This window comes from Notechis scutatus, chromosome Z (assembly GCF_049901735.1).
Source record: "Notechis scutatus isolate UNSWTSFEM ecotype Mainland chromosome Z, rNotScu1.2, whole genome shotgun sequence".
NCBI lineage: Eukaryota > Metazoa > Chordata > Lepidosauria > Squamata > Elapidae > Notechis > Notechis scutatus.
The window spans coordinates 28,943,386-28,955,820 of NC_142025.1; the positions used below are offsets into that span (position 1 = coordinate 28,943,386).

Consider the following 12,435-nt stretch of genomic DNA (forward strand, 5'->3'; position numbering starts at 1 on the left):
GTTTGCTGTGTTCTGCTTGATTGGTGTTTCTAATATCTTCTGTCTGTTTTGTAGTGTTTTTTTGTCTTGATTGGCTGGCAACATTGTGCTTCGTGTGTTGGGGGCTTTTAGTGAGGCTTTGAGAGGATGACAGTTGTGTCAAATGCAGAAGTGTGGGTAGCCTTATAATCTTGCCATGGTTTGCTGCAGAAATTTATCCACTCTCCTTGCATAGTGAAACTATCAAACCTAGCTTCCTAATAAATGATAGCTGGCAATTCACCCAAAGCCAAGCCGCACTAAAAGCCCCCAATACAGGAAACATAATGTTACCAGCCAATCAAGACGTGTGTGTGTGTATCTAATGTTGGTCACATTTTCTAATGAAAAATGTCAATATCTGGAAACATTTGTTATGTGCCGTTTCTCATACTTTTCAGGTTCTTACTGCTTTACTGCATGTAAAATAATTCTTGATGGTTAACGTTGTTACTGCAGAGAAGTTACAAAGCAAAAGTACTATGTCATGTACTTTAAAAACAGAGAGGAAGAAGAGAAGAGATTTAAAGATTTAAAGGTAAGCCTTACCCAGAGATTAAACAGGAATTTTTGAGGGAAGAAAAGTGAGCATCATGGGTTTGATATTATTGAGTAGAATTGTATCATAGCTTGTTTTTATTTGTTTAATATTGTTTGTATGTTTTTATTTATCCATCCACTTTGAGAGGTAACATAAGAATATCTAAAATAAACATCAATAAAAGACAAAAATCTTTTGAATGTTTTAATATTTATTTTATTGACTGTTATTTTTACATCATTTTTGCTTATAATTTTGGATTAATCACTATATCATAGCCTATTTCAAACAGTTATCCAGGATTCCTTATTCAAATGAAGATCTAATCTTGGATTTATTCAGTTCCAGTCCAAAACTTCAACAACTAGTTTTGTTACATAAGTGAAAAAAATATAATGTGGAAATGCATTCCTTCTTAGCTCACACCATCCATCTATAAAATATGGCTAATAGCAATCTGAAAGAACCCATTACTTTTAGAAAATTAAAATAATTTTAAGAGAAAAACCTTAGGTGAATTCTCAAAAAGTGAGGACTAAGGTATTCATGGTCACAGAAATTGGAGTAAAAGAAAGCAGAGTTTAGAAATAGTACACTTGAAAAGGATAATTACTAACACACAAAATTGATAGGGGTCTCAGTTTAGTGTATGAGTCACAATGTTAACATTGTCATTAATGCATTATAATGTTACTTTTTATCTCCAAAGATATCTACTGCTCAAAGATTTAAGATATCTCAGATGTTCTTTCAATTGACAATATTGGTATGGTACATTTACATAACCTTAAAATGGAATTGTATGTTTATTACAAAAGAACAATATAAATTTCACATTACCGTTTGTCTTTCAGGACTAATGTAGGCACTGTGATAGCAACTAAAAGGGAAAAAGTATAAGCAAGTGAATAACATTTAACACTTTATTACATTTTCCCCTGTAAAAGTCCTTTCAAAGGTTGTTTGTTTGCTTGGTTCTTTGACAAAGTAGACTTGAAAACAACTCTGATATGACAATATCTCAGTGGAAAAAGGAACATTTGGAGAAAATGTTAGTAAACCCAGATTTGCAAATACATACTGATACCTTTAAATACTGTATAATGTTGGTTATAATTTTGAAAATATCTTGGCATTCCCCTGATGCCAGAGATTTACAAAAGCTGATCTAACCCATATAAAAATATGAAAACCTGTGGAAGTTTATTTTTGTTTCCAGCATCAACCCTTATTTTAAAAATACAAACTAGCTGAACTATTAAAAGTTAAAACCAACTACCAATTACTTTGCAAACTATATGACAGTCTATTTAAAGTAATAATACTCTTATCAGTAACAAAGGTTGACATGTAGTAAAAATGTTTTTATATCAGTGATGCGATTCAAAATTTTTTACTACTGGTTCTGTGGGTGTGGCTTGGTAGGCATGGCAGGGGAAGGGTACTGCAAAATCCTATTCCCTCCCCACCCCACTAACCTGCTTTCCAGCTCCGTTCTCCTGTGCAGGGCAACAAAAGACCCAGCCGATAAGCTGGGACTCAGGAGGCAGAGAATAGATGGGAGTGGGACCAGTCAGAGGTGGTATTTGCCGGTTCTCCAAACTACTCAAAATTTCTGCTACTAGTTCTCCAGAACTGGTCAGAACCTGCTAAATACCACCTCTGTTTTACATGTTTCTTTGGATGTTTGCTTTCTATTTCAACTTCCAAATTGTGCTTATCTTTGTAAGACATTTGACCAACTCACAGCCCATGAGCCACAGGTAATGGTTAGCTGTTGGTTAGCTGCTTTCTAAGTATATGGCCTGGTAATGTTTAGGTCCAATACTCATTTTTCCCCATTTCCCATTACTTTGAATAGAGATCAGATTACTATACTTCACTGTAAATAGAAGATAAACATTAACCTGATTAGAGTCAATACAGACATTTTTTCCCTGAAATATGTCTTTATACAGTCTGGGATACAACTAATAATGTGCAGTTTTCATTATTGTAAAACACTAAGACACAAATTTAGCATTTGTTGGACTAAGTGGTTTATAGGGAGAATTACAAAACGAGATTTGAACTTGGCTTTGGCCCAAAATTAAATTTCCATTGTATATCATTCTTCAGCATCAAGAACAGAAGCTAAATTATAATAATCACTTCGTATTTTTAGAACTTTTTCAACATTATTCAATTGCACAATGTTTCTCTTTTAGGTAATGATTCAGCAATCTCCAAGGGGCTGGATACTGAGATCAGTTATCCCAACATTTAAGAGATTAAAAAAAGGACTTTTTCATGCCAGTCTAAACCGTTTGAAGCAAATTAGAAAGTGCAGAAAATTACTCTTGAAAATAACTTTAGGGTAATTGTGGAGAGCCACACCCTCTTTTCGCACCTTTTTAAATTTGAATTATCACTGCAAATAATGCTACAATAGTAGTAACCTTGAGGGGAAATACTTGAAAGTGAGCCCACTAGCAAGATATATTACACATTGTATGATGTCCATTGATGTAAAGAAACCACCAAAAAGACTGAGTCAAGAAAAATATTATGAATAACTTTACAGCCTGAGGAATGAACAGCAAAATTAATTCAGTGTGTTGAAATTTAAATAAAATTAATTCTGTTAAGAAACTGTAGCTGAAGTAGATTATTTTGACTTTTAGAATAAAAAAAGCATGATGCATTTCTTCCATTCCAATTATTTCCACAAGTGGAAGAGGAAGGGCTATACCCCTTACTCATTGCAATTTCTCATGTACCTTCTCACACCTGCTCTATGTGTACAAACTTTACATGTTAAACAATATTTGGATATTCTATATTAGCAAATTCGGTATTAAACAAAATGATAAAACTGACAGATCAGCATGTATCATTAGATTGGGTTTTTAAGCCCAATGTCAAAATAATGCATTTTTCCTCTCAGACTTTGTAGAATTAAAAATATCTTATTCTGATATTAAGAGGATTTTGCTGCCACACACATATTCTGTGTGATAACCTATTCTCAAAACAATGGCACACACAAAAAAAGCTTTCACTATTATGTTTTAGGTTAAAAAGAAGCATGCTTTTAAAACCAAAATGTGAAAAGGAATTCTTTCAAATCTCTTGTAAAGTAAGATACATCTAGAAGAGTATGGAGATTTATCAAGTCTATGCAGATATTTTTTCTTTCCACCCTAGGAAAAAAACATCTGCGTCTACCCAGGATTGAACTGTCAAACTTCTAAGTGGTAGGCAAGCACCTTCACTATTAGGCTACTATGCTGCTCTCATAGAAGCAGGGGTGGGATGCTACCGGTTCGGCCCAGTTCTATAGAACCGGTAGCTGCGAAGAGCAGCTGACACTGAACCGGTTCGGTGTTTGGCCCACCACCTGCCCGGGCTCTAGGCTGTCCTTTATTCCCTGCTTTTCCCTCCTCAGCTGCTTTGCGCGGCATAGCTAAGGTTGAAAAAGCAGGAAACAAGATTTTCAAATACTGCGCATCCACGCATAACGCTTGTCAGCTGTCCAGGTGGCATAGCTGATGATTTATTGCAAACGCTGCACACACGCATGTTGATTGTCCACATTTCGAAGAACCAGCAAATCGCTCCAGTGTCTGGCCCCACCCCTCCCCGCCCACTCACTCCTTACCTGGCATGAGAGCCATCCAACTTGCATGAGAGCCATCCAACTTTGGTAAGTTGCTATTTTTCCTTCCCCCAACCATCAGCTGTTCTGCTCTGCCGGGAGATTTAGATTAGCTAGAAAGCAGGAAATCCTTGGATTTCTTGCTTTCTAGCTAATCTAAAGGAGAGCCGAACCTTCCTTAGGACTGAAGTTTCTACTTTTTCAGTGCAGACTCAGGTATCCAATTGCAGATAGCTAGATCTCTAAGTGAATCTGTGATCCTGTGAGCAACTCAATCTGCCTGCCTGCTTTGCCTACTTTTGGGTAAAAGTTGCTCTTTTTTAAATAAAAAAAATCAATATTTACACATGGTGTGTTGTGAGTTAATTTTGTGAGTTTGCTTGCTAGCAAATTTTATGTGACAGACTCAGGTAGCTGATTGTAGAAAGATAGATCTCTAAGTGAATCTGTAATTCTGTGAGCAACTCAATTTGCCTGCCTGTTTTTGGGTAAAAGTTGCTCTTTTTTATAAAAAAAATCAATATTTACATAAATATTTATATTTACATACAAGCCATGCCCACCCCGTCACATGGCTAAGCTACACCCACAAATTAGGCCACACTCACAGAACTGGTTGTTAAGAAATTTGAATCCCACCCCTACATAGAAGCCAAGATTTACCAACCATTAATAAATTTACAGGCTGCCAATAAATCTTTAAGATCAGGAGAACAATAGCCCATAAACAATAGAACGTATTCCATGAACAATGTGTTATAGCAAAGAAATTCTCATAGATTACTCTTGTAGAAATAACTTGTCTCTTGATGATAAATATTTTGATATATATTCCCTGTTCTTTTTAATATTTAGAAAAATCCAACATGAGAACAATTGTTTTTCTAGCATGATATCCTGTCTGCCCAATGATATCTACTGAGGACTTGTTGACATTTCCAAGCCTGAAGAAATGTCATTGACAGAGAACACATATTCAAGTATTTTCAGCAACGCCCCCTACCCCGCCCTTAAACCAGTGTTTCTCAACCTTAACAACTTTAAGATCTGTAGATTACAATTCCCAGAACCTCCTATTTTCAAATAATTGTGGAATCATGGCTTTGCAGAACAGCATAAGGAGATGACTAAAGGTCTGCTGCTCAAATGAGTGATACATTAAAATGTTCTTGTTGTATTGATTATACTATTGATATTCTAGATTTAGTTTATGTTAATTGGAAGCCATTTCAAGCCTTTAGAGTTATATATAAGCCCAAATGATAAAATAAATGCATAAATAATTCTCCTAGTAATGGATATCTAAGATGGAAATACTTAGTGATTGCAGTGTGTTCACGATGAATCCATCCTTTAAAATTTTCACAAATTCTGGTCACATATGCCATGATAACTCTTAAAAACTGGTCAAATTTTATCAGAGTTGCTTCCATCATTTGCTTGTCTGAAACAATTAACAGGTGAGAATGGGGCAGTCTGTAGATAATCAGATAACCATTTGATCTTATGGTATTTTCTGAGGCTATCTGAATTTGAAGTATTAACTGGAAAATTCTCATATGGTATTGTAAAAATGCTATCTGGATATTATCCTTGCTTATCCTTTTTTTTAAATCAAAGCTTGGTGATGATTTTGTTCGTGGCTGCACTGAAACACTGACATGTAGGAACAGATTCTTCTACTTAAAAAGATAAAACAGCAAGATGTAAATTTTTTAAGGTAAAACTTGGAGGGTAGGAAACAAAACCTTCAATGTAGGTTACCAACTTTTCATTTAATAAGACTTGCAAAGGATCAATGCTGTACCAGCAGGATTTGAGAGGTTTTTAGTTACACAAATGATGAAGTGGCCAGCTCTGTCCTTCAATAAATAAGGACAAGTCCCCAAGCTTGGCTATATTAGGAGCTGAAATAAAGTTTGCAAAATTAATATTAATATTATTAGTGGAATATGAAGATGCTGAGATATCATGAATAAACATAATTGAAATATTGCAGAAAAACCATGGTTGATAATGGTTTTGTTAAAGGTAGATGTCTTTAATTTTTACAGCTCTTACCTTTAAGTATTATGTTCTCATAAATAAACTTTATCCCAAGTACCTGTAATTACTGTTCATGTTAATATTAATATACAGATACACAGAAAGGAGATTGGGTCCCTCAATATTTGTGCTGATAGAAATGCTAGAAGATCTCTATCATAACAATACTCCCTTGTTCCCAAGTTCATTATAGTCACTTATATTGTTACTGTAAATCTTTCTAATGCCCCCATTGCCTCACTACAAAGAACATTTTTATAATGAGGGGTGGGGTATTAAAAAAGCAAACTCCATTCTTTACTAAATTATATTTTTAGTATCAGCACCATGATGATTAAATCATAATAAAGCTTTTTTAAAAATCATGTGAACATTCATCTGTAGTAGGTATCTATGTAAAAGAAAGAAAGCTGCTTCAGGGCATTTGCTAAGCTTCTCTGCTTTGTCCATCAGTTTCTATTCTATGACCATCCTGAAAGATTTATGCTTTGTGTTTTGAGAGTGTGTTATTAAATAGCTTGCAGAATTAAAAAAAACATTAAAATTTAAATATAACTTTTTAAAATGTGTGTTGGACCTTTGTGTCGTTCAAAAGAGGTCAAGTTCAAGACACTTATGAAAAGACTACATCCAGAGAGACTACAAGAGAAAGACTATTAGCTTTGCTCCACTTTTCTCTACCATTCTTTGATAATAAAATGATGTTATGAGCAGTGAGAACAGCAGTGGAAGGAGAAACAAAAAATAGAGAAGATCCTATTGACATTTTAGTTCTGAGGCAGCAAGTCTTTTACTTAGGAGTAAGTCCCATTATATTCATTGCTTCTTTCTGAAAAAGAAAATTGGAGAAACAATTTTATTATTCAAGTGGGTAAGACATCTTTTAGCTGTTTTAAATTTTAATTGTGATATATTCACAATAATCAGTTGAGCAACGATATAGCCATGGATGGTAGGTATTTAAGAGATACTTAGTCCTTTTAAACCACAGCTCCCAAAATTCCATGCTGTTATGGGCATGGGTGATGGGAAATGAAATATTAAACATCTGGAGGATAATAGTCTATCTGAGAAAGGGATATTACCATGTCCAAAGATATTGTTTTTTTGAACAGAGCCAAGTAATAATTACATTTCATGAATAGAGGGTTATGTAAGAATTTCAAAGCTGCAACTTTTCAACTATGTAATTGAGAATACATCTAAGTAGTTACAATCATAGTTAGTATATGCTTACCTTATTCTCCCTTCAAACCCCCAACAATCTTCAGAAGCAAAAAGTTAATTGACAGGTTGGCTTAAAAGTGCTTTAGTATAATGGTTTTTCCTCCCTTGGTAAGCTATTATGGGAAAAATGCTATGTACACTAACTGGTACACACACCAAATATTACTGAGTTACCCTGAACATTCAGTAACTGGAGAAATCACATAGGCCCCCATCCATACTTTTATACCTTATCCTACACCTAAAACTGCTGCCAAGGACATCTAACTTTATAAGGATTACTTAAATACTTTTGTGACACAATAGTTTTTTTACAAGACAGTCCAGAAGTAATATCTATTCTAAAAGAAAGTTTATTTCATAAACTTAACTAAGTACAACTCTGAGGTTAATCTTCATATTGGGGTTGGGTACAGGTTACTTGAGGAACTGTCTCACCCTACTGCGACTGGCCTGGGCCACCTACACTGGCAGAAAATACATGCTACAGGTCCCATCTGTCAAGAAATTCCCACTGCCAGGTCCAGAAGGACCTTCTCTGCCATGGTGCCTGCCTTTTGGAACATCTTACCCGCTGAAGTGAGATCGATGCCCATCCTTCTGACCTTCTACAAGAGCATGAAGACCTGGCTTTGCCAGATGGCTTGAGGCCCAATGGGGAATGCATAACACTGGAAGTGGTTAATGAAATAAGAAGTAATACCATCCCCCCCGCCCGTATATCCTGCTTACTCCCCATCTTTTAATTATAATTCTATGTTATTGTAATTTCCATTTTAATTGTTTTATAAATATTTATGTCTTATGATTTTAATACTTTTAATACCGTAAATCACATAGTCACTTCAAAATGAGCTGGACAGTAATAAATAAAATAATAATAAAATAAAATATAAAATTCCTATCTATTACCTGAAGTTAGTATGGTGAAAATGGCAAACACGTAATCTTATTTGGATTTCTACAACTTTCTCTAGAAAGCATGGTCTATTATTAAATGTCTATAGAAATTCTCAGTCATGCAGGTCATGGTTGTCTCAAAGGTGCTTTGTAAAAAGATGCCTTTTGAAAACGCACCTTTGTTATTATTATTTTATTGTTACATGTATTTCTGTTAGCTTAGTATTTCACATTATATATTTGTTATGTTTTGCTTTAATACATGAGTCCTTGGAAGATCTGTTAACAAGATGTGACAATCAATAGTCATTTCTTCTACTACAGTATCAGCCAGAATTAAATCCAACTAGGTGTAGCTTTATATTGGATAGAATAAAGCCTATGTGTGTGGAATAGTGGGAAGAGGTCAGAAATTAGAATTGCAAATACTAAGCTGTTGTGTACTCCTAGTTCCTTTCCAATGAAATGAAATAAAGTCTTCACCAGCGCTAAAGTAAAATCCCACTTCCATTCCAATTACTTTTCTACATGTAAAATGAGAGGTTACCATATTGTTGTAGGTAGTAAACAGTTTTTCTGAATGGCTCAGATCCAGAATAATTTTGAAATATTTAATATAGTTGGGTTCCAGTTAAGTCTTAGCGACAATCTTGTCTATCACAAAACTAAGTTTGTAACCTTGTGGGATGAGCTGCTATTAAAAATAAGCTGTGAAATGTTCATTTCCTTGTTACCATCCCTATCATTTTCCCAAACATTCTGAATGTACTAAATTTCTCTATGTAATTTCCTGGAAGTAAACAGAATATTTTTCATTTCATAGTAAAAAATCATCATCACTTTCTCCTCTCAATATTTGAGTAATGATTTGTGACAGGGAAATCATTGTTGCCAGTTTCTCAACTATGTCCTCAGATGAAGATAAGCACAATGCGTGTATGTATGTATGTATATATGTATGTATGTATGTATGTATACACACACACACACACACACCTCGTAATGTGGTGGGATTCAACTGGGGTGTGTTTGTGTGTGTATGTATGTGTGACAGCAGATCCCTGTCCAGCTGCCAGCTGCAATCCCACAGCCAGCAGCAGTGCAGCAGCACGTCTCTGCCCCGCCGCCAGCCACAGTGTAGTAACAGGTCCCTGCCCCACCACCAGCTGCGGTGCCAGTTCCACCAGCTAAACAGCCTGCACCTCTGGCCAGGCCTCCACCTCCTCAGTTTAGGGCAATGTTTGATGGAACCCCTAGCAAGCTGGCTTATTTCCTCAGCCGAGTTTGGGCTCACAAAGACCAATTTGGGGAACAATATGGTTCAGACCACAAATTGGTATCAGCAATCAGACAGAATGAATGAAAGGGACACTTCTGACTGGATAGCCCAACGGCACAATGTGGAGGCTCTTGAGTTAAATGATGCTGATGGGTTCATCGAACTGCTCTGGGCCAGATTCGAAGGCCAAGTTAGTGAGAATAAAGCCACAATAAAGGTGATAAAACAAGGTAACCAACCCATAAAGGACCTTGTGTGGGACTTTAGGAGAGTCACTGGGAACCTTGGCCATTGGCCTGACAGAATCCTTCTCCACTATTTTAAAGAAGCAATTGACCAACAAATCAGAAAAGTCTGTGGTGTCAGAGGGGTACCAGAGTGGTTACACAACTGGTATACTATGTCTATTACTTTGGATAAGGAAATTCATCCAAATTGCAAGCCCTCATTAGAGAAGTGGCAAGGAGAACTTTGGCCCAATGTCCCCTGACAAAGCCAGCTCCTGCTCTGCCTACTGGAGTCATCAAGTGCTACCATTGCGGTCAAAAAGGTCATCGAGCTCCTGAGTGCCGGCCTGTCAGCCTTCAAGATTTTCTTCCTTTGCTTTGCATCTTTTGGCTGTCTAAGTAACAGGGGCAGGAGGGGGACATGATTATGGGAAGTGAGCTGGAGGTTTTCCAAAACAGAACTATATAAGTTGGGAGGGGAAGTTTCTTGCTTAGGCTTCTATCCTATGCTATGCGCAGCCGCAACTCTTTATCAAAATATGCCATGGTCAACGGACAAAGGCCTCATCACCACCTGGAGATGCCCACATGATGCTATACACAACTTTTAATTGGATGAGCCAATTGAACTATTGGGGGTGGGAACATTGCCATCACTTTGTATATGTGATTTATGTGCTCATTTTCTCAGATTCAGAATTCTTTTGTTGCTACCACTTGATTTCCAGTAAAAGATATCTTTTCTCTAATTAATGGAATCTAAGTATTTCTTTCTTGGATTTTGAATGGAGCACCATCTGACATTATTCTGAATCTGACTTTACCAGCCCACCCGGAGAATTAACAAACTTTCTTCCGAGGGGGTTTGAACACAATGTCTAATCCAGCCAGTGACCAAGAAGACCTGGGAGTGACTGGAGGACCAGATTCCCTGCTGTTAGAGGTGGCAGGGGAAGCCGACTTATTAGCAGAATTAAGTCTTGGCGAAAAACCAACTGTAAAGCCCAAATGGTCCCTGGGAATTGGCTGGAAAGATCCTGAGGAAAAGCCTCCTCCAGGAGTGACCACTACCCGTCGACGTGGAAGAGAATACCATGGTAAGAGAAGGAAAGAAGGATTTTTTTTACTAACTCAAGCCCTGCATCTTCTAAATGAAGCTGTCAGAGAAACTCAGACTGATCAAAGATAGGAGGGGGAAGAAAGGGAAGTAGCCCCAGCCAGAAGAACCAGAGCAGCCACCCCCATAAATCAACCTGGGCCGGAGCAACAGGCAGCAGCAGCCCAGGGGTCCCCGGCGGAGGGAGTACTTGCCAGAAGGCATAGAACTCCAAAGGTGCCTCCATTGGAAGTAAAATATGGAGGAGATCCCAAGGAGTTAAGATTCTTCCTGGCACAAGTCTGGAGCCATATGGAGGAATATGGACGAGATTTTTCCTTGGAAGCAGCCAAAGTTAGATGTGTGACCAGGGCTCTGGAGGGAACCGCTGCAAAGTGGATGGTGACTTTGCATGATGATAATGCCCCCAACTGTTGAATTATGACCTGTTCATGACAGCGCTGCGTGCCAGATTTGAGATCCACTGGCTGAACATAAGGCTAGAATGAGGATGAAATCATAAATCAGGGGCGGAGAGCAGTGGCCGATTACACCAAGGAATTTAGAGACCTGGCATGCCATATTCGAGGCTGGTCCCAGGGAGCCCTGATAGAGGCTTTTAAAGATTGTTTGAATGAAGATGTATATCAAAGCTGTATTGCCAGAAGAGACCCCAGTGAGCTGCAGCTGTGGTACATGCTGGCAGCAGAAGTGGAAATTGATCTGACCCGAAACAGGCACCGGGGAGCGGGGGGCTTGGTTGGAGCAAGTCCTCCCCCACCAGCCCTCTAGAAGCCTTAAAACCTCAAAAGGGAGGGATGGTGGCAAAACCCAAGACCACTGCATGGTTCTGATGTGGGAAGGAAGGTCACCATGCTGCAGACTGCCGTGCCAAGCTGGAGCCAAAGGGGGCGCTAGGAGGAGGAAGAAAATCTGAAAAACCTCCAGCAAAGCCTCGCGAAACAGCGCTTAAAGTGGAGGAGGTTGTAGAGATCGCCCCTCCGAAAGGAGAGGAGCTGGGAACTCCAAACTCTTCTGAAGAGAGTGAATCCGAATCGGAAGTCGACTCACTGGTAAGTCCAAACAAGGGCCCTATGACCATTCCAGTGAGATTAAGGGTACCCATGTCAGGAGCCAAAAGGGAAATGCTGGCCTTGTTAAACTCTGGGTGCACAAGGTGCATAATCAGCTCAGAGGTAGTAGAGAAAATGGGCTTAAGGCTAAAGACTTTTAAAATGCCCATAGCCTTTTGCCAACTGGATGGATCGGTACCTGGGGGCGGCCCTGCACATTTTATAATGGAAATAGTAGAAATGACATTGGGGAAGCATAGAGAGACTTTGTGTTTTATTGTGGCTCCTGGGATGGAGCGTCCCCTAATATTGGGTTTGCCATGGCTCCAGAAATGGAACCCCCACGTTGACTGGAGGAGGGGATCATTGCACATACGTACTGACCAACCCC

At 38.1% G+C, this 12,435-nt stretch overlaps 1 long non-coding RNA gene across 1 annotated transcript in view; it reads right to left on the reverse strand.

Annotated features, from left to right (window-relative positions):
• Positions 1 to 5,019: 5,019 nt before the first annotated feature.
• LOC113415950 (uncharacterized) overlaps positions 5,020 to 12,435 on the reverse strand; it is a 29,125-nt gene continuing 21,709 nt past the window's right edge. The window contains exon 3 of the long non-coding RNA XR_015745804.1: positions 5,020 to 7,071. This is a non-coding gene — a long non-coding RNA (uncharacterized LOC113415950). The remainder of the gene's footprint in view (positions 7,072 to 12,435) is intronic.